This window comes from Anomaloglossus baeobatrachus, chromosome 1 (assembly GCF_048569485.1).
Source record: "Anomaloglossus baeobatrachus isolate aAnoBae1 chromosome 1, aAnoBae1.hap1, whole genome shotgun sequence".
Classification (NCBI taxonomy): Eukaryota; Metazoa; Chordata; class Amphibia; order Anura; family Aromobatidae; genus Anomaloglossus; species Anomaloglossus baeobatrachus.
In genome coordinates, this window is record NC_134353.1 from 889775206 (window position 1) to 889799583 (window position 24378).

At 43.9% G+C, this 24378-nt stretch overlaps 1 protein-coding gene across 1 annotated transcript in view; it reads right to left on the minus strand.

Moving 5' to 3' along the window:
* Positions 1-24378, minus strand: part of PARP8 (poly(ADP-ribose) polymerase family member 8) — a 411775-nt gene that overhangs the window by 194997 nt on the left and 192400 nt on the right. The window lies entirely within an intron of this gene.

A 24378-nucleotide genomic window follows, 5' to 3' on the forward strand; every position in this document is an offset into this window, starting at 1 on the left:
CGGAGCGCAGAAGAAGAAACGACTTTTTGAAAATGAGCGACGTGTCAACGAGCAACGATAAGGTGAGTATTTTTGCTCATTCACAGTCGCTCGTAGCTGTCACACGCTACGATATGTCAAACGATGCCAGATGTGCGTCACTTACGACGTGACCCGACATATCGCCCTATATATCGTACCGTGTGACGCCCGCATTACTGCTATTCCAAACCTCCAAGATGATGACCTCCCCCTTTGGCTCCCTTTACCCCCCCTTTGCCACAGGATCGGTCCTCCAGTAGTTCTCATGCTGTTGGCTGACCATGCCCAGATGCACCTTATGACTCTGTAAACATCTGATAGCTAGGCTGTAAGCACAGCTCAGCTATACTATGCTAATGATTCAATTGATATCATCTGCCTTTGTACCTAATGATCCTATTTAAGAAAAACACAGATACAGCTATAAGCCTGTTTAGTATAACATCCCTCAGACACTGCCATGGTATCCTTATTGTTCTGACAGCCAAGTTGTAGTACAGCTCAGCTTTTTTAGCTTTTATATATTTAGCTCCACTCTGCATGCAGGAGAACATGATCATTCTCTGAAGATCAATGAACCACAAATGAAACGTGGAGTTTGTAAATAGTAACAAATATTGGTAAAATATCAGTCACTACATTCAAAACCATCAATAGTCATCTCATCCATAGAATTAAACTGACCGTGTTGAGATTCTTCTAGCACTATCAGGAAGCACACATGGTATGAAGGTGAGGGACCTGCAGCACTGAGCAGAAGTAAGGTGCTGCTGGGAAATATAGGACAAACAGCTCTTGAATGATGCACACGCACGCATAACACTTCTGTACGCACAGTAGATGCACACAAATCTTTGCGGTCTGAACAATATATATACCATGTACATATACTATATTACTATATACAACAAACAGTGCAGGACAAGTAGACAGCTCTGCTGCATACATACACAGACACACACAGCTCAGCTGTATATAAACATACATTCACACATCTCTGCGGCATACACACACCATGGCAGGCATCCAACAGCCACTCACACACCTCTGCGGCATACACACATCTTTGCAGGCATCCAACATCAATGTTACACATGAGTGGTTCAGAACCAAGTGTAAGTTGTCATCTTACAGCATCCCCCAGCTTTCACCTTATAGGTGTGTGGACTGATCACATGCCTTTGACAACATGGTAGGTCCTAAACCTAATTAGAGCCTCATTTCCTACTTGTAGCATTTTCAGGATCTGGAGCATGTTATTTACAACCTTCTCCCTCCTATTCCTGTCCTCACATCCTCCATACAACCAATAGCACATAAGTGCACTTAAAAGGTTACGGTCTGATGACCGGATCATTCATCCTTATATGAAATCAATAAAGTATCATAACGATGTCCAGACCAGATACTACAAGCACGCTTTACCTTTAACTTTTGTGTCCCTCAATTTCCCCATAGATTGTAAGCTTTCAAGCAAGGCCCTCATTCCTACTGGAGCTGCTGAACTATGTGCTATTTTGTATTGTTTTTGTCTGCACAAGCCCCCACCTGAGTGTAAAGTGCTATGGAATATGTTGGCGCGATAAACAACCTTTTTTTTTTTATTATTATTATTTTTATTATTATTATGGGAAGATCTAAGCTGTTTGGTTTCCTATCGTGCTCTAAATCTCCAAAACAGAATTTCTTGTGCTTCCTCCCTCTACTAGCCAACCTATACCCAACATCTCAATTACCTTCGATGATTCAATAATTACTCCCAAGAGGCACACTCGCTGTCTAAGGCTATGTGCGCACTAGAGCAAAATACCCGCGGATTTACCCGCGGATTTGCCGCGGAAATTTCTTGAGAAATGTCTGCAATCTTTGTGCAGACATTTCCCATGAAATTCTATGAGGAAAAAAAAAAGCTGTGCGCACTGGTGCGGATTTTTCTCAAGAAAGTTTCGGTGCGGAAATTTCTCGAGAAACTTTCTTGAGAAAATGAACATGTCCATTAAATCCGCAGGTATCCCGCGGATTTCTGCAGTACAGCCTGCAAAAATCCGCAGGGAACCACCCGCGGGAAAATCGCGGCAATTTTGCGGCAATTCCGCGGCAAATCCGCGGTAAATCCGCAAGCGGTTTTGCCGCGGATTTTTTCCGGAGTTCAGCAAATCTTCACTCCCAGAAGTTTCTCGAGAAGATTTTCTCGAGAAACTTCACATCTCTAGTGCGCACATAGCCTTAGAGTTACATTTGACTCAGAACTTTCCTTCATTCCCCATACAGAATCACTCACTCGCTCATATCACCTGCATCTTAAAAACATCTCCAGAAGCCGACCATTTCTTACCTTTGAAATGGCAAAAACCCTTACTCTCACTCTTAGGGGCACTTTGCACACTGCAACATCGCTAGCCGATGCTTGCGATGCCAAGCGCGATAGTCCCCTCACCGTCGCAGCTGCGATATCATGCTGATAGCTGCCGTAGCGAACATTATCACTACGCCAGCTTCACATGCACTCACCTGCCCTGCGACGTCGCTCTGGCCAGCCTCCTTATTAAGGGGGCGGGTTGTGCGGCGTCATAGTGACATCACATGGCAGGCGGCCAATAGAAGCGGAGGGGCGGAGATGAGCGGGACGTAAACATCCCGCCCACCTCCATCCTTCCGCATAGCCGGTGTGAGCCGCAGGACGCAGGTAAGGTGATGTTCCTCGCTCCTGCGGCTTCACACACAGCGATGTGTGCTGCCGCAAGAACTAGGAACAACATCATAACATCGGTCCTTCCGAAATTATGGAAATGACCGACGCTACACCGATGATACGATTTCTACGATTTTGCGCTCCTTAATCGTATCAAAAAGGATTTACACACTACGATATCGACTGCGACGCCGGATGTGCGTCACTTTCGGAGCTGCGATGTCGTAGTGTGCAAAGCCCGCCTTAGTCATTATCCACTGGACTATTGCAACTCTTTATTGATCGGTCTCCCACTGACAAAACTTTCTCCTCTGCAATCCATCCTAAACACAGTAGCCAGGATCGTATTCCTGTCCAGCTGCTTCAACGATGCCTCCACCTTGTGCCAGCCATTACACTGGTTGCCCATCAGCTACAGAATACAATGCAAACTCATATCTCTCACCCACAAAGCTCTCCACAGTTCTGCACAAGCCTATACTGTATCTCATCCCTCATCCCTGTCTATCATCCTACCTGCCCCCTTCATTCTGCAAATGATCTTAGAGTAACATCCTTTATCATCTGAACCTCACACCTCCGTCTCCAAGACTTCTCTCTTGCTGCGCCAGTTTTCCGGAATGCACTACCCCAAAGGATGCAACTAATATCCAGCCCCTACGATTTTAAGTGTGCGTTAAAAACACGTCTTCAGACAAGCGTATTGTGATAGTGGAATATTGGGGGAGGTGTATCATGTTGTGCAGATTCCTATTTTAAGCTTGGTTCACTGTCCATTATTTGTACTGCTAGTGTGTACATTGTATTGTCTGTAGGTAATCACCCCCTATAGTGCAAGGTTATAGCTTCTTGAAGCGCTTCTATCACTAGGTGTGGGGGGAGGTGGGCGTGGAATCCACCTACTGTAAACTCTCTGCTTACCTGGGGGGAAATGTCAGTCTGTTGGAGAACTTGAAGAGAGAAGGAAGAAGATTGAACCTCTGAGGGAAGCTGTGACTTCTCAGAGACCTGGACATTTATTGCTGGACTAATTTTACCCTCTGTTTTGTGGATTATTTGATGGACATTCTGGATTGCTTTGGATTGTTCACTCATCTCTCGCTCTGTTGATTGTGTGATATGGGAGAAGGACCCCGTCACATGTATCATCATAACATTCTAATCTAACCCTTCCCTGTTCCCACCTTCTAAATGCTATTCATAACCTTCTCCCCCCTATTCCTGTCCTTACATCCTCCATAAAACCAATAGCACATAAGAGCATCTGATGACAGAATCATTCCACTTCATATGAAATCCATAATTTATCATAATGATGGCCAGACCAGATACTACAAGCATGCTTTACCTATTGTGTCCCCCTATTTCCCCATAGATTGTAAGCTTTCCAGCAGGGCCCTCATTCCTACTGTAGCTGAACTGTGTGCTTTTGTGCTATTTCGTTTTTGTCTGTACAAGCCCCCATTTGATTGTAAAGTGCTGTGGAATATGTTGGCGCTATAAAAGTAAACTTTATTATTAATGATAATAATAATAATAATAATAATAATAATAATAATAATTAATAATAAATCTCTGTCGAGAGAGACTAGTGAGGCTGCACAGTTCTCTCAGTGATCAGGAAGGCCATATCCTTTAAGGATGCTATTGAAGAGCATTATCCAAATTAACAGTTGCACTCAAAGGGGAGGGAAAAAATAATTGAAGGATGTAAATAGTGAATATTATAATGAGAATATGCATTACCGCCCAGAAAACATGAAACATTTTTTTTTTAGAAAAAAATAGTTATTTAGCAAATAAAATTGGCCAAATTTACTTGAACCCTAGTTACCCCGTCAAGGTATAACTCTCAACTGGGTCCTAACCTAAATTACTGCCTCTTTTCGTGTCATTCCTGACCTTTTATGTGGGCAAGAAAAAAAAATGCAAAAGCAAAAATTAAAACACCTGAGGTCACTGGGAGGAGTGCGCAGACAAAGGACATGACTTCATAATACAAAATAGAAGAATTGCCGGCACTTCCTAAACTCAAGGTCTGAACTGGTGCAAACTGAACAAAACATACTGTACATTATCCAAAATAACAGATGCACTCATATAAAGGGGAGGGGAAAATTAATTGAAGGATGTAAATAGTGAATATTGAAATGAGAATATGCATTACTATCCAGAAAACATGAAAAACTTTAACTTGTGGTAACTGGGCTCAAGAAAATTTGGCCAATTTTATTTGCAAAGCAAATCTACAAAAAAAAATCATGTTTTCTGGATATTCTCATTTCAATATTCACCATTTACATACTTAAATTAATTTTTCAGTCCCCTTTACTTGAGTGCAACTGTTAATTTGGATAACGTATGCTATGTTCAGTTTTCACCTGTTCAGACCTTCAGTTAGGAAGTGACAGCAATTCTTCTGCTAGGCAGAGCAGGTATCGGACTTTTTTTTTGGCCAGCATCCATCCTATCCTGATGTGACTAGTGGGCAGGGCATGTATCATATTCGTGGAATAAAAGCCCTTTAGTTGCTTCAATTATGCCTGCACAATAACAATGGGCAAGCAATGTATGTAACAGGGGTGGAAGCAGCTTTAGCTTAGCTATGCTTCCAGCCCTATGCCTACATTGTTATTGTGTAGGCATGATTGAAGCAAATCCAAATGATACGTGTCCTGCCCACTCTGTGCTGCATCATAGGGACAAAAAACGTAAGGGATGAGGTGTCATTTAAAAGTTTGTTATGGGACCCTGACTCTTTTACCGTGTTTTTCTAAAAATAAGAACTCCCCCCAAAAATAAGTGTACCGCCCCGCGGGCTCGACTGCGACCGCCGAGCCGCTCGTATCCGTGCTCGTACTGTGGGTGGTGGCTCGAGCCTCTCACGGAATCGGGGGTCATGTCGCTCTGCAAGGGAGTTGGCGCTACACGCGGGGACTTGGGTGAGGAGTTCCACGGCCGTGGCCACGATCGTTTGGTTTGGATGGTAAGTTCGTGACGCCACCCATGGGTTGTGGTGAATGGATGGACACCACCGCTGCCGTTAACTAGGCCTCCCGGGGACGGTGTTGCGCAGCTTGGTAGTGACCCCTCCGTGAGTAGGGGAGAGATGGTCCCGGGGGCCCGAGGGAGGTGCTGAGGCGGAGGAGCGGGTTGGACGCTGGTGCGGTGCGGCGCAGTGCGCGGCCCGAAGGCACTGGTGTACTCACTCTGACACAATACACTGGAGTCTCTGGTAAACCAAACGGAGTGATGAACGGGGCCCGCAGCCGGCTGCAGCTTCTCCCGGTATAGGTTGGTGGTTTCCACCTATCTCCTGCACCTCTGTGTGTAAATGTTTGACTCCTATGCCTAGACACCGGTAGTCCGCTCCTTGACTTGTATATGCCGTAGGAGCCCGTTTACCCGCAGACGATGGTCCGTTGGGTCTCTATGCCTTGGCGGTGGCTCTACCCTGTATGGTTGGGCTGTTGTCTTCTAACTCAATCAGTTGATTTGACTCGTCCCTGTCGGTTCGGGGCTTTGTCTGTGTCTGAGTACCCCTCCTGAGGCTCCAGTTTCCAATCGGTTCGCCGGTTCGGTACCGGCGGGCCACTGCCCGACCCCGGTCCCTACGGTTCCACCGGCTGTAATCCCAGCTCCTGCAGGCGGCCACCACCGTCTGCCTCCTTGACAAAGGTGACTGGGCTCTGACCCAGCCACCGGAGTAGTCTATGGCAGTCCTGGGCGCAGGTCTGCCCTTGGACTCAACCTCTCTCCTTCACTGTCAAAACTACTCTGCATCGTCAACTTGAACTTGTGTCTGTGTTTTCCCGCCTCCAGGCCTGTGAACTCCTCGGTGGGCAGAGCCAACCGCCTGGCTCTGCCCCCCTGGTGTGGTCATCAAACCTGGAGGGTGGTGACAAGGTTTTTAGTTTGAACTAATTTTCATAGAAGAGAAGGGGTATAATATGTTGTGAACATACATGTCAGGCAAAAACATCATCTGACTATAGTAAATCCCCTTGATAGGATCTAATTATGGGAGGAAACATTCCAGTCTAACTGCAAAATTATGTGAAACCACACAACGGAATGATTTATCCAATTTTTATTCCTTTAAATATACATACAGATTAAAAACAGGAGTGCACACACATACTCCTGATTAGTAATACTCATCACTTATGAGGACATTGTAACCTCACTAACGTGGGGACCAGGACCGGATAGACAGTATATCCACTGTGCTTAGGAGAATAAACGGCAAATTGCCAGTCACAATACCCCTAGGTTATCCCCAAGCATAGAGAGTAACTCCCTCAACCTAACTCAGATATCGGGTGATACAGTACTAACCCGAAGTGCACAATGCACGATCGGGTCACATATGTTATAAGTACATACCGGAGGCCGAAGTAGATAGGGGAGCCGGTCCAGAGTCCACGCCCGACGCGCGTTTCGGTTACCTTTTTCAGGGGCACCGCACGCTGTTGTGGACTCCTTTCCCCCTCCCCTAAATACCCCGTTGCCTCCAGGTGATGTCCATCTCACCGTCCGCCGTGCGCACGCGCCCATCGCGTCATGGGAGAATCGTATGCAGACCGGCGGTCAGCGGCGGCCCAAATGCGCATGCGTTGGAGAAAATTCTCCGGTGACGTCATTGACGCATGCGCATGGCCGCCTAAGATGCCGCCGGGTGCACACACCCAAGACTCTCGTCTGGACGGCGCGCTAGGAGGGACAAGAAGGACATCACGGATGGGCGGACCAAGGTGACAGATATATTGCATATTGCACATGGTGTTGGTAACATAAAAGGTCAAACGTACCTTCTCCACATATACAGCTGTAAGCTGTACATATGGCGTATTATAAATGTCTGTGCACCAATCACATCAACACGATGTATCCATAGTTAGACAGCCGTATAACAACTCATATAAAGAGTACATGCCGGCTCGGCTATGGGTCATAGTCATATCAGGGGCACATCCAAACGGTTGAACCATATGCAAATCATATCTCAATCACCTGATCGCATATACGTTCGGATGGACCCATAAGTATAGTAGCATGTAACAAAAGGTTATCTTAAAAAGACCTACACAGTCTCACAATAATCAAAGGAGACATCATATTGACGGATCAGTGCATTTATACACCTCATCCATGCACGCGGACGTGACCACAATCGGGAACCCCCAGACATAGCCAGGAGTCCCGAGGTGGTCACCACCACGTCAAGGTACAAGGCAGAAGAGGCCATACGTCCCAAATGGGTTATAAGTCCATATCCAGAATAGGACCAAATCCACCTAATTCCTGCATGTGGGCGTGACCAACGGCGGTGCCCCCCGGCTACAGCCAAAAAGCCCCACCGTGGACACGCCCACATACATCCAACCAAACATCTTAACATCATGAATGTCACCCAAACACATCAAATGCACATTTAATAATTATGCGTGGCTAAGCGACATCGCAAGACCACACTGGGAGTAAAGCTGGCGATGTTCAAAAAAGTGCTTCATGAGGCAGCTGTCAGGTCTTTCCATCCTTATCCTTGATTCCAAGATCCCATCTCATCACCAGGAGGACACACGAGAGGGGGAGGGGGAACAACAAGAAGTCCACAATTCCTCAGATGAACAATTACTGGAATTAAAACAACATGCAATTAAAAAGCAGCACGACAATCAGACGATAATGCATCACAATCGTCCTTAGGACGAAAAACAGAGAAGCTTAACCCCTATACAGATTATATAGCAAAAGGTTCCCCTACCAGGGGATCTAAGTATTCAAAAATGGGGCAAAACTCAGTTGTTCATTCAACCCTGCCGGAGCAAGGGTCCCCAGGGAGAAGATCCACCTACTTTCCAATCTCAAGAGGGCCGTCTTGAGGTCACCTCCACGGATCCCACCGCCGACGAGGTCTATCCCCACCACCCTCAGCCCACCAGGGTCACAATTGTGGTGGACCTTGAAGTGTCTGGGGAGAGTCCTCAACAGCGATAGGTCCGTAACGGTAGGTGCCCTCAAGATGTCGCGAACATGCTCGGGGGCACCGCTGCTAACCTCAAGGAGGGGTAGGAGCTTGCGGGACCTCCTGGTAGATAGCCATTATGTGACCAAGACATCTGGGGGCCTTTTTGGACATAATGTCCCAAGGATGGGAAGTTTCACATGTGGTGATTGCATTTCATGTAGGTCGGGCAACATCATTAGGGGCAAGGATTTCACCTCGGCAGATGGTAAACAATGTTACCGGATTAAGAAGTATATTTCGTGCAGTAGCACGCACGTAATATATTATGCCAAGTGCCCCTGTGACTTAGTGTATGTGGGCCTGACCACAAGACAATTCCGCACTCGTATACGTGAGCATGTTCGCGACATCTTGAGGGCACCTACCGTTACGGACCTATCGCTGTTGAGGACTCTCCCCAGACACTTCAAGGTCCACCACAATTGTGACCCTGGTGGGCTGAGGGTGGTGGGGATAGACCTCGTCGGCGGTGGGATCCGTGGAGGTGACCTCAAGACGGCCCTCTTGAGATTGGAAAGTAGGTGGATCTTCTCCCTGGGGACCCTTGCTCCGGCAGGGATGAATGAACAACTGAGTTTTGCCCCATTTTTGAATACTTAGATCCCCTGGTAGGGGAACCTTTTGCTATATAATCTGTATAGGGGTTAAGCTTCTCTGTTTTTCGTCCTAAGGACGATTGTGATGCATTATCGTCTGATTGTCGTGCTGCTTTTTAATTGCATGTTGTTTTAATTCCAGTAATTGTTCATCTGAGGAATTGTGGACTTCTTGTTGTTCCCCCTCCCCCTCTCGTGTGTCCTCCTGGTGATGAGATGGGATCTTGGAATCAAGGATAAGGATGGAAAGACCTGACAGCTGCCTCATGAAGCACTTTTTTGAACATCGCCAGCTTTACTCCCAGTGTGGTCTTGCGATGTCGCTTAGCCACGCATAATTATTAAATGTGCATTTGATGTGTTTGGGTGACATTCATGATGTTAAGATGTTTGGTTGGATGTATGTGGGCGTGTCCACGGTGGGGCTTTTTGGCTGTAGCCGGGGGGCACCGCCGTTGGTCACGCCCACATGCAGGAATTAGGTGGATTTGGTCCTATTCTGGATATGGACTTATAACCCATTTGGGACGTATGGCCTCTTCTGCCTTGTACCTTGACGTGGTGGTGACCACCTCGGGACTCCTGGCTATGTCTGGGGGTTCCCGATTGTGGTCACGTCCGCGTGCATGGATGAGGTGTATAAATGCACTGATCCGTCAATATGATGTCTCCTTTGATTATTGTGAGACTGTGTAGGTCTTTTTAAGATAACCTTTTGTTACATGCTACTATACTTATGGGTCCATCCGAACGTATATGCGATCAGGTGATTGAGATATGATTTGCATATGGTTCAACCGTTTGGATGTGCCCCTGATATGACTATGACCCATAGCCGAGCCGGCATGTACTCTTTATATGAGTTGTTATACGGCTGTCTAACTATGGATACATCGTGTTGATGTGATTGGTGCACAGACATTTATAATACGCCATATGTACAGCTTACAGCTGTATATGTGGAGAAGGTACGTTTGACCTTTTATGTTACCAACACCATGTGCAATATGCAATATATCTGTCACCTTGGTCCGCCCATCCGTGATGTCCTTCTTGTCCCTCCTAGCGCGCCGTCCAGACGAGAGTCTTGGGTGTGTGCACCCGGCGGCATCTTAGGCGGCCATGCGCATGCGTCAATGACGTCACCGGAGAATTTTCTCCAACGCATGCGCATTTGGGCCGCCGCTGACTGCCGGTCTGCATACGATTCTCCCATGACGCGATGGGCGCGTGCGCACGGCGGACGGTGAGATGGACATCACCTGGAGGCAACGGGGTATTTAGGGGAGGGGGAAAGGAGTCCACAACAGCGTGCGGTGCCCCTGAAAAAGGTATCCGAAACGCGCGTCGGGCGTGGACTCTGGACCGGCTCCCCTACCTACTTCGGCCTCCGGTATGTACTTATAACATATGTGACCCGATCGTGCATTGTGCACTTTGGGTTAGTACTGTATCACCCGATATCTGAGTTAGGTTGAGGGAGTTACTCTCTATGCTTGGGGATAACCTAGGGGTATTGTGACTGGCAATTTGCCGTTTATTCTCCTAAGCACAGTGGATATACTGTCTATCCGGTCCTGGTCCCCACGTTAGTGAGGTTACAATGTCCTCATAAGTGATGAGTATTACTAATCAGGAGTATGTGTGTGCACTCCTGTTTTTAATCTGTATGTATATTTAAAGGAATAAAAATTGGATAAATCATTCCGTTGTGTGGTTTCACATAATTTTGAAGGTTTTTAGTTTGACTGATGTCACCTAATCGGGAGGGGGTGTGGTGTTGTGTGTGACTACCTCGGACAACCTGACTAGTCCAGGGCGTCACATAAGCCCTAGCAGGGATTTTCAGCATTTTCGGAGCAAGGCTTAAATATAAGTCCTCCCCCGAAAATAAGCCCTAGTCACAGTTTAATAATGAAGTGTCCATGCAGCTGAAAAAGTTAAAGATATTGCAGGACACGTCATTATAGACAGCGGGCACCCTGCAATCACACTCCCCAGATGCCGAGCGAGGACCTGCAGTGATCGCACCCCTGCAAACATCCGATCTCACACACAATCAAATCTCACACACAAACATTGGATCACACACATATCAGATCACACACACACCACATCCAGCGATACCGATTTCTTCTCGCCAGCAGAATCCTGAGAGGCAGTGTAGTGGAGTGCAAGGACCTGCTGCAGTGTTAGCTTACAGGACCTGCGGACACATGTGACTTCCTCCCATCATTCCCTGTGGCTGGAAGCATTCTTTAACGCTGGATGTGATGAATGAGTCTGTGTGTGTGTCTGTGTGTGTGTGTGTGTGTGCCTGTGACCTGCGATCTGCTGTGTGTGTGTCAGACAGAAGCAGGTGAGAACGGCGTGCGGCACCCACCGGAGATCACAGGTAGGACCTGGGAGCCATGCAGACATCCGGATCTGGTAAGTAAGAGTGTCTTGGGAACTGGGGGGGGGGGGAGTCTTCTTTTTTGAAGGGGTAAACTTACCCCCAACCGTGTTTCTCCAAGAATAAGACCTCCTCTAAAAATAAGCCCTAGTGCTTTTTTTGGGAGCAAAAAAGTATAAGATAGTGTCTTATTTTTGGAAAAACACGGTATCTAGGCCCCTGGTATATACACATTGTGCTAAATCATCTATACTAAACCCTGTAGGCCTCCATGTGCATTGGAACATCCCATATCTGAGTTGTTACTATTGTTACAGTATCATAGCTTTAGCATTGCAACATAAATGAAACATTAATCTCAGACCTTCTCAGATATCCATCCATGTATTAATTGTTCCTGGAAGACATCTATTGATTGAGCTGCTCTCTTGTTTATTGGCACTCTATACAGAAGCAGCATCTTATAATTTATACACCTTACTTTACTACAAAAGTAATTCAATGTTTTGCAATCAATACTGTAATGTGAAAGATATGAACATCTAAGCGGATCTATGGCCTAAAGACAGTGAGCACAGAGGGGCAGATTTACTAACATTTTTACGAATTCTGATGCATATTTTTACCATAACGTTTCACGTTTTAGATCTTGTGATGGTGGGATATTGTGGGTCATGTACCATTTTGTGTGGGTTCATGTTTTGGGCGTGGTGGGCTGTCTATTCGATGTATTGTTTATCCTGTCTTCAGGGTTATAACTCCTTGAAGTGCTTCTGTCCCTAGGTGTGGGGGAGGGGGCCTGGCATCCATTTAAACTCTCTGCTTACCTGGGGGATTATTTAGTCTGTTTGAGAACTTGAAGAGAGAAGGATTGATCCTCTGGGAGAAGCTGCGACTTCTCAGAGAGACCTAGACATTTATCGATTACTGGACTATATTTATGTTTCCAGACAAATTTTACCCTGTTTTGTGGATTATGTTATGGACCATTTGATTTGCTTGGAATAAATGTTCTTTGGATTGCTTAAGCATCTCTCCCTCTGTTGATTGTGTGATATTGGAGAAGGACCCTGTGACAGATATATTATGTGTTTTTGGGCAATTATTGTAACTCATCCAACATTTGGGCAGGATGAAAAGTTGGTGTCAGAGAGGACAGTAAGCATTGTAAAAAAAAAAGGGCATGCCACGATCATGCTCTGTTTTTAAACTGTGATATGAAGAACTTGATTTTATGGAGTCCGGTACTTTTAAAAGGTATTTCCAGGGCCTTGCAAATTTATTCACCCCTTTGGCATTTTTACATGTTTTGCCACCTTACAAGCTGGAATTTTTCTTTTAGGGTTTGCAACAGTTGATGTAAAGAACATGCCTACAACTGAGAACATGTGGTTTTCATTTTATTGTGAAGCAAACAACAAATAGGACAAAATAACTGAACACTTCAGTGTGCATAACTATTCACCCCCCTAAAGTCAGTAATTTGTAGAGCCTCCTTTTGCAGCAATTACAGATGCAAGTCGCTTTGGATAAGTCTCTATGAGCTTTCCACATCTTGCCCCTGGGATTTTTGACATACCCTCATATCAAAACTGCTCCAGCTCCTTCAAGTTAGATGGTTTCCTCTGGTGAACAGCAATCTTCAAGTCTGACCAGATTCTCCATTGCATTAGGGTCTAGGTCAGACCTGGGCAAGTCTTCAGGTGGTGCAGTGGAGCCAAGCTAATGCGTGCAGGGCAGGGAGCGATCCTGCAGCTCCGCACAGTCAGTGCAGGCAGCAGAACGCAGGAACCTCTCCTCTGTTCCCTGCCGGCACTTTCTCTCTGACACACGCACGCGCTCTGTAGTGGTGTAGTTTTACAGGTGTAGTATATGGTGTTGTGTATATAGTGGTGTAGTATATAGTGGTGTAGTACATGGGGTGTAGTGATGTAGCTTTATTACAGGTGTAGTATATAGTGGTGTAGTATATGGGGGTGTTGTATATAGTGGTGTAATAAATGGGGGTGTAGTGATGTAGTATATTACAGGTGTAGTACATGAGGAAAAAAAATTATTCAGCTCACCCGTATATGTATCCGCTCAGTTCAGGTGGGATGCAGGCAGTCCACCGGACAGGCAGGTCCGTAGAGGCAATAGCAAGGAGGAAGGACGGGACTCAGCACCAATTCCAGGATAGCAAAAAATATAAATCCAACGAAAAATATATAAAAATGTAGAAACTTTATTCAATGATTAAAAATCCAAGAAAAACATCATCGGTTCCATGAAAACATCATGGCTTGACGCGTTTCGGACAGTTGGAATATAGATAAGTCCTTAATCATAAGCAACTTGCTTATAATTAAGGACTTATCTATATTCCAACTGTCCGAAACGCGTCAAGCCATGATGTTTTCATGGAACCGATGAAGTTTTTCTTGGATTTTTAATCATTGAATAAAGTTTCTACATTTTTATATATTTTTCGTTGGATTTATATTTTTTGCTATCCTGGAATTGGTGCTGAGTCCCGTCCTTCCTCCTTGTAGTACATGAGGGGTGTAGTATATTACAGGTGTATTATATGGGGCTGTAGTATATTACAGATGTAGTATATGGGGATGTAGTGATGTAGTATATTACAGGTGTAGTATATAGGGGTGTAGTGATAGGGTAAATAACAGGTGTATATAGGGGTGTAGTGATGTAGTATATTACAGGTGTATATAAGGGTGTTGAGGTGTAGTATATTACAGGTGTATATAAGGGTGTAGTGATGTAGTATATTACAGGTGTATATAGGGGTGTAGTGGTGTAGTATATTACAGGTGTATATAGGGGAGCAGTGATGTAGTATATTACAGGTGTATATAAGGGTGTAGAGGTGTAGTATATTACAGGTGCATATAAGGGTGTAGTGATGTAGTATATTACAGGTGTATATAGGGGTGTAGTATATTACAGGTGTATATAGGGGTGTAGTGAGGTAGTATATTACAGGTGTATTAGATGGGGATGTTGTGATGTAGTATAATACAGGTGTATATACGGGTGTAGTGATGTAGTATAATACAGGTGTATATAGGGGTGTAGTGATGTTGTATATTACAGGTGTATATAAGGGTGTAGTGATGTAGTATGTTACAGGTGTAGTATATAGGGGTGTAGTGGTGTAGTATATTACAGGTGTATATAAGGGTGTAGTGATGTAGTATATTACAGGTGTATTAGATGGGGATGTAGTGATGTAGTATATTACAGGTGTATATAGGGGTGTAGTGATGTAGTATATTACAGGTGTATAGGGGGGGTGTAGTGATGTAGTATATTACAGGTGTAGTATATGGAGGGGGTGTAGTGGTGTAGTTTATTACAAGTGTAGTATATGGGGGTGTAGTGATGTAGTATATTACAGGTGTAGTATATGGAGGGGTGTAGTGATGTAGTATATTACAGGTGTAGTATATATAGGGGGTGTAGTGGTGTAGTTTATTACAGGTGTAGTATATGGGGGTGTAGTGATGTAGTATATTACAGGTATAGTATATGGAGGGAGTGTAGTGGTGTAGTTTATTACAGGTGTAGTATAGGGGGGTGTAGTGATGTAGTATATTACAGGTGTAGTATAGAGGGGTGTAGTGATGTAGTATATTACAGGTGTAGTATATGGAGGGGGTGTAGTGATGTAGTTTATTACAGGTGTAGTATAGGGGGTGTAGTAATGTAGTATATCACAGGTGTAGTATATGGAGGGGGTGTAGTGATGTAGTTTATTACAGGTGTAGTATAGGGGGGTGTAGTGATGTAGTATATTACAGGTGTAGTGTATATGGAGGGGGTGTAAAGATGTAGTATATTACAGGTGTAGTATAGGGGGGTGTAGTGATGTAGTTTATTACAGGTGCAATATAGGGGGGTGTAGTGATGTAGTATATTAAAGGGGTAGTATATGGAGGGGATGTAGTAATGTAGCTTATTACAGGTGTAGTATATGGGGGTGTAGTGATGTAGTATAATACAGGTGTATATACGGGTGTAGTGATGTAGTATATTACAGGTGTATATAGGGGTGTAGTGATCTAGTATATTACAGGTGTATATAGGGGTGTAGTGATGTAGTATATTACAGGTGTATATAGGGGTGTAGTGATGTAGTATATTACAGGTGTATTAGATGGGGATGTTGTGATGTAGTATAATACAGGTGTATATACGGGTGTAGTGATGTAGTATAATACAGGTGTATCTAAGGGTGTAGTGATGTATATTACAGGTGTATATAAGGGTGTAGTGATGTAGTATGTTACAGGTGTAGTATATAGGGGTGTAGTGGTGTAGTATATTACAGGTGTATATAGGGGTGTAGTGATGTAGTATATTACAGGTGTATATAGGGATGTAGTGATGTAGTATATTACAGGTGTATATAGGGGTGTAGTGATGTAGTATAATACAGGTGTATATACGGGTGTAGTGATGTAGTATAATACAGGTGTATCTAAGGGTGTAGTGATGTTGTATATTACAGGTGTATATAAGGGTGTAGTGATGTAGTATGTTACAGGTGTAGTATATAGGGGTGTAGTGGTGTAGTATATTACAGGTGTATATAGGGGTGTAGTGATGTAGTATATTACAGGTGTATATAGGGGTGTAGTGATGTAGTATATTACAGGTGTATATAGGGGTGTAGTGATGTAGTATAATACAGGTGTATATACGGGTGTAGTGATGTAGTATAATACAGGTGTATCTAGGGGTGTAGTGATGTTGTATATTACAGGTGTATATAAGGGTGTAGTGATGTAGTATGTTACAGGTGTAGTATATAGGGGTGTAGTGGTGTAGTATATTACAGGTGTATATAAGGGTGTAGTGATGTAGTATATTACAGGTGTATTAGATGGGGATGTAGTGATGTAGTATATTACAGGTGTATATAGGGGTGTAGTGATGTAGTATATTACAGGTGTATAGGGGGGGTGTAGTGATGTAGTATATTACAGGTGTAGTATATGGAGGGGGTGTAGTGGTGTAGTTTATTACAAGTGTGGTATATGGGGGTGTAGTGATGTAGTATATTACAGGTGTAGTATATGGAGGGGTGTAGTGATGTAGTATATTACAGGTGTAGTATATGGAGGGGGTGTAGTGGTGTAGTTTATTACAGGTGTAGTATATGGGGGTGTAGTGATGTAGTATATTACAGGTGTAGTATATGGAGGGAGTGTAGTGGTGTAGTTTATTACAGGTGTAGTATAGGGGGGTGTAGTAATGTAGTATATTACAGGTGTAGTATATGGAGGGGGTGTAGTGGTGTCGTTTATTACAGGTGTAGTATATGGGGGTGTAGTGATGTAGTATATTACAGGTGTAGTATATGGAGGGGCTGTAGTGATGTAGTTTATTACAGGTGTAGTATAGGGGGGTGTAGTAATGTAGTATATCACAGGTGTAGTATATGGAGGGGGTGTAGTGATGTAGTTTATTACAGGTGTAGTATAGGGGGGTGTAGTGATGTAGTATATTACAGGTGTAGTGTATATGGAGGGGGTGTAAAGATGTAGTATATTACAGGTGTAGTATAGGGGGGTGTAGTGATGTAGTTTATTACAGGTGCAATATAGGGGGGTGTAGTGATGTAGTATATTAAAGGGGTAGTATATGGAGGGGATGTAGTAATGTAGCTTATTACAGGTGTAGTATATGGGGGTGTAGTGATGTAGTATATTACAGGTGTAGTATGGGGGTGTAGTGATGTAGTTTATTACAGGTGTAGTATAGGGGGGTGTAGTGATGTAGTTTATTACAGGTGTAGTATGGGGGGGGTGTAGTGATGTAGTTTATTACAGGTGTAGTATATGGGGGTGTAGTGATGTAGTATATTACAGGTGTAGTATATGGAGGGGGTGTAGTGGTGTAGTTTATTACAGGTGTAGTATAGGGGGTGTAGTAATGTAGTATATTACAGGTGTAGTATAGAGGGGTGTAGTGATGTAGTATATTACAGGTGTAGTATATGGAGGGGGTGTAGTGGTGTCGTTTATTACAGGTGTAGTATATGGGGGTGTAGTGATGTAGTATATTACAGGTGTAGTATATGGAGAGGGTGTAGTGATGTAGTTTATTACAGGTGTAGTATAGGGGGGTGTAGTAATGTAGTATATCACAGGTGTAGGGTGTAGTATATGGAGGGGGTGTAGTGATGTAGTTTATTACAGGTGTAGTATAGGGGGGTGTAGTGATGTAGTATATTACAGGTGTAGTGTATATGGAGGGGGTGTACAGATGTAGTATATTACAGGTGCAATATAGGGGGGTGTAGTGATGTAGTATATTAAAGGGGTAGTATATGGAGGGGATGTAGTAATGTAGCTTATTACAGGTGTAGTATATGGGGGTGTAGTGATGTAGTATATTACAGGTGTAGTATAGGGGGTGTAGTGATGTAGTTTATTACAGGTGTAGTATATGGGTGGTGTAGTGATGTAGTGTATTACAGGTGTAGTATATGGGGGGTGTAGTGATGTAGTGTATTACAGTTGTAGTATATGGGGGGTGTAGTGATGTAGTTTATTACAGGTGTAGTATAGGGGGTGTAATGATGTAGTATATTACAGGTGTAGTATATGGAGGGGGTGTAGTGATGTAGTTTATTACAGGTGTAGTATAGGGGGTGTAGTGATGTAGTATATTACAGGTGTAGTATATGGAGGGGGTGTAGTGATGTAGTTTATTACAGGTGTAGTATAGGGGGTGTAGTGATGTAGTTTATTACAGGTGTAGTATAGGGGGGTGTAGTGACGTAGTTTATTACAGGTGTAGTATAGGGGGGTGTAGTGATGTAGTTTATTACAGGTGTAGTATAGGGGGGTGTAGTGATGTACTTTATTACAAGTGTAGTATGGGGGGTGTAGTGATGTAGTTTATTACAGGTGTAGTATAGGGGGGTGTAGTGATGTAGTTTATTACAGGTGTAGTATAGGGGGGTGTAGTGATGTAGTTTATTACAGGTGTAGTATATGGGGGTGTAGTGATGTAGTTTATTACAGGTGTAGTATATGGGGGTGTAGTGATGTAGTATATTACAGGTGTAGTATAGGGGGGTGTAGTGATGTAGTTTATTACAGGTGTAGTATAGGGGGGTGTAGGGATGTCGTTTATTACAGGTGTAGTATGGGGGTTGTAGTGATGTAGTTTATTACAGGTGTAGTATATGGAGGTGTAGTGATGTAGTATATTACAGGTGTAGTATAGGGGGGTGTAGTGATGTAGTTTATTACAGGTGTAGTATAGTGGGGTGTAGTGATGTAGTTTATTACAGGTGTAGTATAGGGGGGTGTAGTGATGTAGTTTATTACAGGTGTAGTATAGGGGGGTGTAGTGATGTAGTTTATTACAGGTGTAGCATATGGGGGGTGTAGTGATGTAGTTTATTACAGGTGTAGTATAGGGGGGTGTAGTGATGTCGTTTATTACAGGTGTAGTATATGGGGGTGTAGTGATGTAGTATATCACAGGTGTAGTATAGTGGGGTGTAGTGATGTCGTTTATTACAGGTGTAGTATATGGGGGGTGTAGTGATGTAGTATATTACAGGTGTAGTATAGGGGGGTGAAGTGATGTAGTTTATTACAGGTGTAGTATAGGGGGGTGTAGTGATGTCGTTTATTACAGGTGTAGTATGGGGGGTGTAGTGATGTCGTTTATTACAGGTGTAGTATGGGGGGTGTAGTGATGTAGTTTATTACAGGTGTAGTATGGGGGGTGTAGTGATGTAGTTTATTACAGGTGTAGTATGGGGGAGTGTAGTGATGTAGTTTATTACAGGTGTAGTGGTGTAGTTTATTACAGGTGTAGTATATGAAGGGGGTGTAGTGATGTAGTATATTAGGTAGAACTGAGTTAATTATATTACCGGCCCTCTAAAACCATCCCAATTTCTCTTGCGGACCCATGGGAAAATTAATTGCCCATCCCTGGTCTAGGTTGTGACTCGGCCACTCCAATACATTTACACATTTCCCCTTAAATCACTCTAGTGTTTCTTTAGCATTATGTTTTGGGTCATTGTCTTGTTGGAAGGTGAACGTCCATCCCAGTCTCAAATCACTGACTGACTGAAATAGGTTTTGCTCAAAAATATCCCTATATTTTGCACCATCCATCTTCCCCTCGAATCAGACCATTTTCTTTGTCGCTGCTGCCAAAAATCATCCCCACAGAATTATGCTGCCACCACCATGTTTCACTGTGAGGATGGTGTTGTTGGGGTGATGAGCTGTGTTGGTTTGGCACAAGACATAGCACTTATGTTGGTGGCCAAAATGTTCAATATTGGTCTCATCTGATTACAGCACCTTCCTCCATACATTTGGAGAGTCTCCCACATGCCTTTTGGCAAAATAAAAATGATCCTAATTTTTGGGTGTAAGTAAAGGCTTTTCTTCTGGCCACTCTTCCATAAAGGCGAGCTCTATGAAGTGTACGACTTATTGTGGTCATAGGGAAAGACATTCCAGTCTCTGCTTGAGAACTCTGCAAGGTTTACCTTTGGCCCCTGTGCTGCCTCTCTCTGGTGCTCCGGTGGATAAGCAGAGTTGGAATATTTTTTTAGAACCCAACCCTGACTTGTACTTCTCAACAACTTTGTCTCTGATTTGTTTGGAGATCTCCTTGGTCTTCATGGTGTTGTTTGGAGATCTTCTTGATCTTCATGGTGTTATTTGGAGATCTTCTTGATCTTCATGGTGTTGTTTCGAGATATCCTTGGTCTTCATGGTTTGGAGATCTCCTTGGTTTTCATGGTGTTGTTTGGAGATCTTCTTGGTTGTTTGGTTAGTGGTGCCTCTTGCATAATGGTGTTGCAACCTTTGTGGCCTTTCAGGAAAGGTGTGTATATACTGACAGACCCCAGAACACTTAGATTGCACACAGGTGACCTTCTTTTTCCTAAGGATGTGACTTAAGGGCGCTTTACACGCTACAATATATCTTACGATGTGTCGGCGGGGTCACATAGTAAGTGACGCACATCCGGCATCGTAAGTTACATTGTAACATGTAACAGCTACGTGCGATTGCGATTGAATGGTAAAACGTTCATTGCATGCACATCGTTCAATTCCTAAAAATTGAACGTCAGGTTGTTCATCGTACCCGGGGTAGCACACATCGCAGTGTGTGACACCCCGGGAACGATGAACTGATCTTACCTACGTCCTGCGGCTCCCGCCGGCTATGCGAAAGGAAGGAGGTGGGCGGCATGTTTACGTCCCGCTCATCTCCGCCCCTCCGCTTCTATTGGCCGCCTGCCGCGTGACGTCGATGTGACGCTGAACGTCCCTCCCACTCCAGGAAGTGGATGTTCGCCGTCCACATCGAGGTCGTATGGAAGGGTAAGTACGTGTGACGGGGGGTTATTCGTTTGTGCGACACGTTCAACAAATTGAACGTGCCGCACATACGATGGGGGCGGGTACGATCGCATACGATATCGAATGCTGGATCGTATGGTGTAAAGCAGGCTTTAGGAAGGTAATTGCTTGCACCAGAAATTTTGAAAGAATTCATAACAAAAGGGGTGAATACATTTGCACATGGCAATTTTTATTTATTTTATCCCATACATTTATTTTTGGCTTATATTTTTCTCCCTTCACTTCCCCAACTTCCCCGACTATTTAGTGCTGATGCATCACACACATCAGATTACAAAAATATTTAAACTCCGGTTGTAATGTAACATAATAGGTAAAAAGTCATGATTAGATTACTTAAGGGCGTTAATACATTTACAAGGCACTTTATGATTAGATTACTTCTAGCTAGTAAGAGCATATGTGCACCCCATACAATTAGGGATACAGATCAACCTTCTGAGACAGATTGTGCTTTTTATTATATATTTGGTTTAAAATGCGCCAAATTGTGACAAAATGTAGGCACAGAAATGTGGTGCAAAGTTGTTCAACCAAGTGAGGAACATGAGGCTAGCACATTGCTATTTGGGTATTTGGAGCTGATGAGGTATATGGGCTGGCACATTGTTATGGTGCATCTGTGGCTCACACAAAAGGATGATCTGTGACTCACGGATTGTTTTGCAGACACAACTATTTTTTAAAAGGATCCTGGCAACAGTTCATTTACGCAAGTAACCTAGAAGGTGCCAACACTTCAGCTAAAAAATACAATCTAGGGCTTAGCTCCAATCCGAAATTGTGACAACAGAAAGGCATTTCATTAATCCACCTCAACCTTTATAAAAGGGGTCATTACTCATTTCACTATAGCTCTGACCTTTTTCGGGTCAAGTTTTATTGTTTGGCATTTCTGGGAACAGTATCCATTAACCTAGAGTTGAGTAGGTATCGTAGAGATACAATGTTGAAAAGTCATCTTTAAAAAGTTATAGGGCTCCCACTAAAAAAGCCCTTTTTGATATGACCCAATTTAGATCCCTGATTATGACGACCCTATGTGGCCAAGCAAGTGGCTCTCAGCCTGGAGTACCTGGCCATAAAGGACCATTGATTGTAACGGAATCTAAAAAAAGGAAAAAAAAGAGGGGCGCCATAGTTTAGCCATTTTGGGTAAAGGTAGTGAGTCAGAGAGAGAGGAGCCGTTCGCCTTGGTGAGATGTGCTTACAACAGGCACAGGCCTGTCTGATAGTATGTAAAGGGTGAACCAGCTGCTGATCCTCCTTGTGCTGATTAGAAGATGGCAACCGCAATATGTACATCAGGGAAGAAAAACAAAAACACTGGGCACTGCTGGAAAAAAAGAGGACTCATGGTGGAGATTCGGTCACTTTATGAAGGCTACTCATTTGAGATGCCTTCATCTCATCAGGCAATATGAATGAAGAGGTACAGACATATTGTTATGGACAGTATTCCGTATTCAATGAAGATATCCAAAAATAGCAAGCCTTAAAATGGCGCTTGGACTGTGTACCACACTCATATCTGCACTCTCACATGGGACTTTTTATGATTCATGCTGACTTAGGGGTACTTTGCACGCTGCGACATCGCTAGCCGATGATAGCAATGCCGAACGCGATAGTACCCGCCCTCGTCGCACATGCGATATCTTGTGATAGCTGCCGTAGTGAACATTATCGCTACGGCAGCTTCACACGCACTTACCTGGTCGGCGACGATGCTGTGACTGCCAAAGAATCCCTCCTTCAAGGAGGCGGTGCGTTCGGCATCACTGCGACGTCACCGCGACATCACTAATCAGCCGGCCAATAGAAGTGGAGGGGCGGAGATGAGCGGGATGTAAACATCCCGCCCACCTTCTCCCTTCCGCATTGCCGGTGGACGGCGGGCGCAGGTAAGGAGATTATTTGTCGCTCCTGCGGCTTCACACACAGCTATGTGTGGAGCTGCAGGAACGACAAACATCGTACCTGCGGACGCACCGACATTATAAAAATGAACGACGTGACACAGATCACCGATTTTTGACTGTTTCACGCTCGTTCATCTTCTCTCCTAGGCTTTACACGTTGCGATGTCGTTACCGGCGCCGGATGTGCGTCACTTTCGATCTGATCCCGACGATATCGCAGTAGCGATGTCGAAACGTGCAAAGTACCCCTTAGCGTAATATAAAATGATGAAACACATATACATATATATCTCAGAATAAGCTCTTTTTGCCGTTTTCCCAATAGAAGTGTACGTATTCTGGCTCCTATCCAACTGACTTCTATATTATCCTGTACTTCCTTAAAATAAACTAGTCATCTTTTCTACTCAGACCCATCTTCATCTCTGGTCTCTGTAGTTCTCAGCAGATTAATATATCATGCATGCCGAATATTTGACTCATGCTTTGGAATGTAGAGGATTAAGACGTGGATGCATACATGAATTGCATCATCCTCAACTCCTCCCTTATCAATATATGTTCCCCGAAAAAAAAAGATCCTACTTCAAAAATAAGCCCCTGAAGGCTTTTTCAGCCTTTTTGGAGTATGCTTAAAATATTAGTTACAAATAAGCTGAGTAGCAGCACTCAATGTCAGGCAGAAGCTGCTAAAGGAAATCCAATTTTAGGGTGTATAAAACGAGAGATCCCGTGATCCCAACGTATTGTTATCACTCTTTAAATCACTTGTAAGGCCACATCTGGAATATGGGATCCAGTTTTGGGCTCCATATTTTAAAAATGACATTCAGAAGTTAGAGTCAGTTCCAAGGCGGGTAACTAGACTACTACAAGGAATGGAGGACGCCCACATGATGACAGGTTGAATTTGTTTAGCTTAGAAAAAAAGACGTCTCAGAGGAGATCTCATTTATATGTATAAATACATGTGTGGTCAATATAAAGGACTGGCACATGACTTATTCCTTCCAAAGACAATAGGACCAGAGGGCACTCATTACGGGTGGAAAAAAGGTGATTACGGCAACTAAATATGAAAGGGTTCTTTACAGTTAGAGCAGTCAGACTGTGGAATGCCGACCACAAGAGGTAGTAATGGCAGATACTATAACAGTTTTTAAGAAAGGGCTGGATAATTTTCTCAGTGCATATAACATTGTCAATTATAAATAATTTAATGGCAAAATTTATAATTGGTGGAGGAAGGATGAACTAGACTGACCTAGGGCTTTTTTCAACCTATGTAACTATGGAACA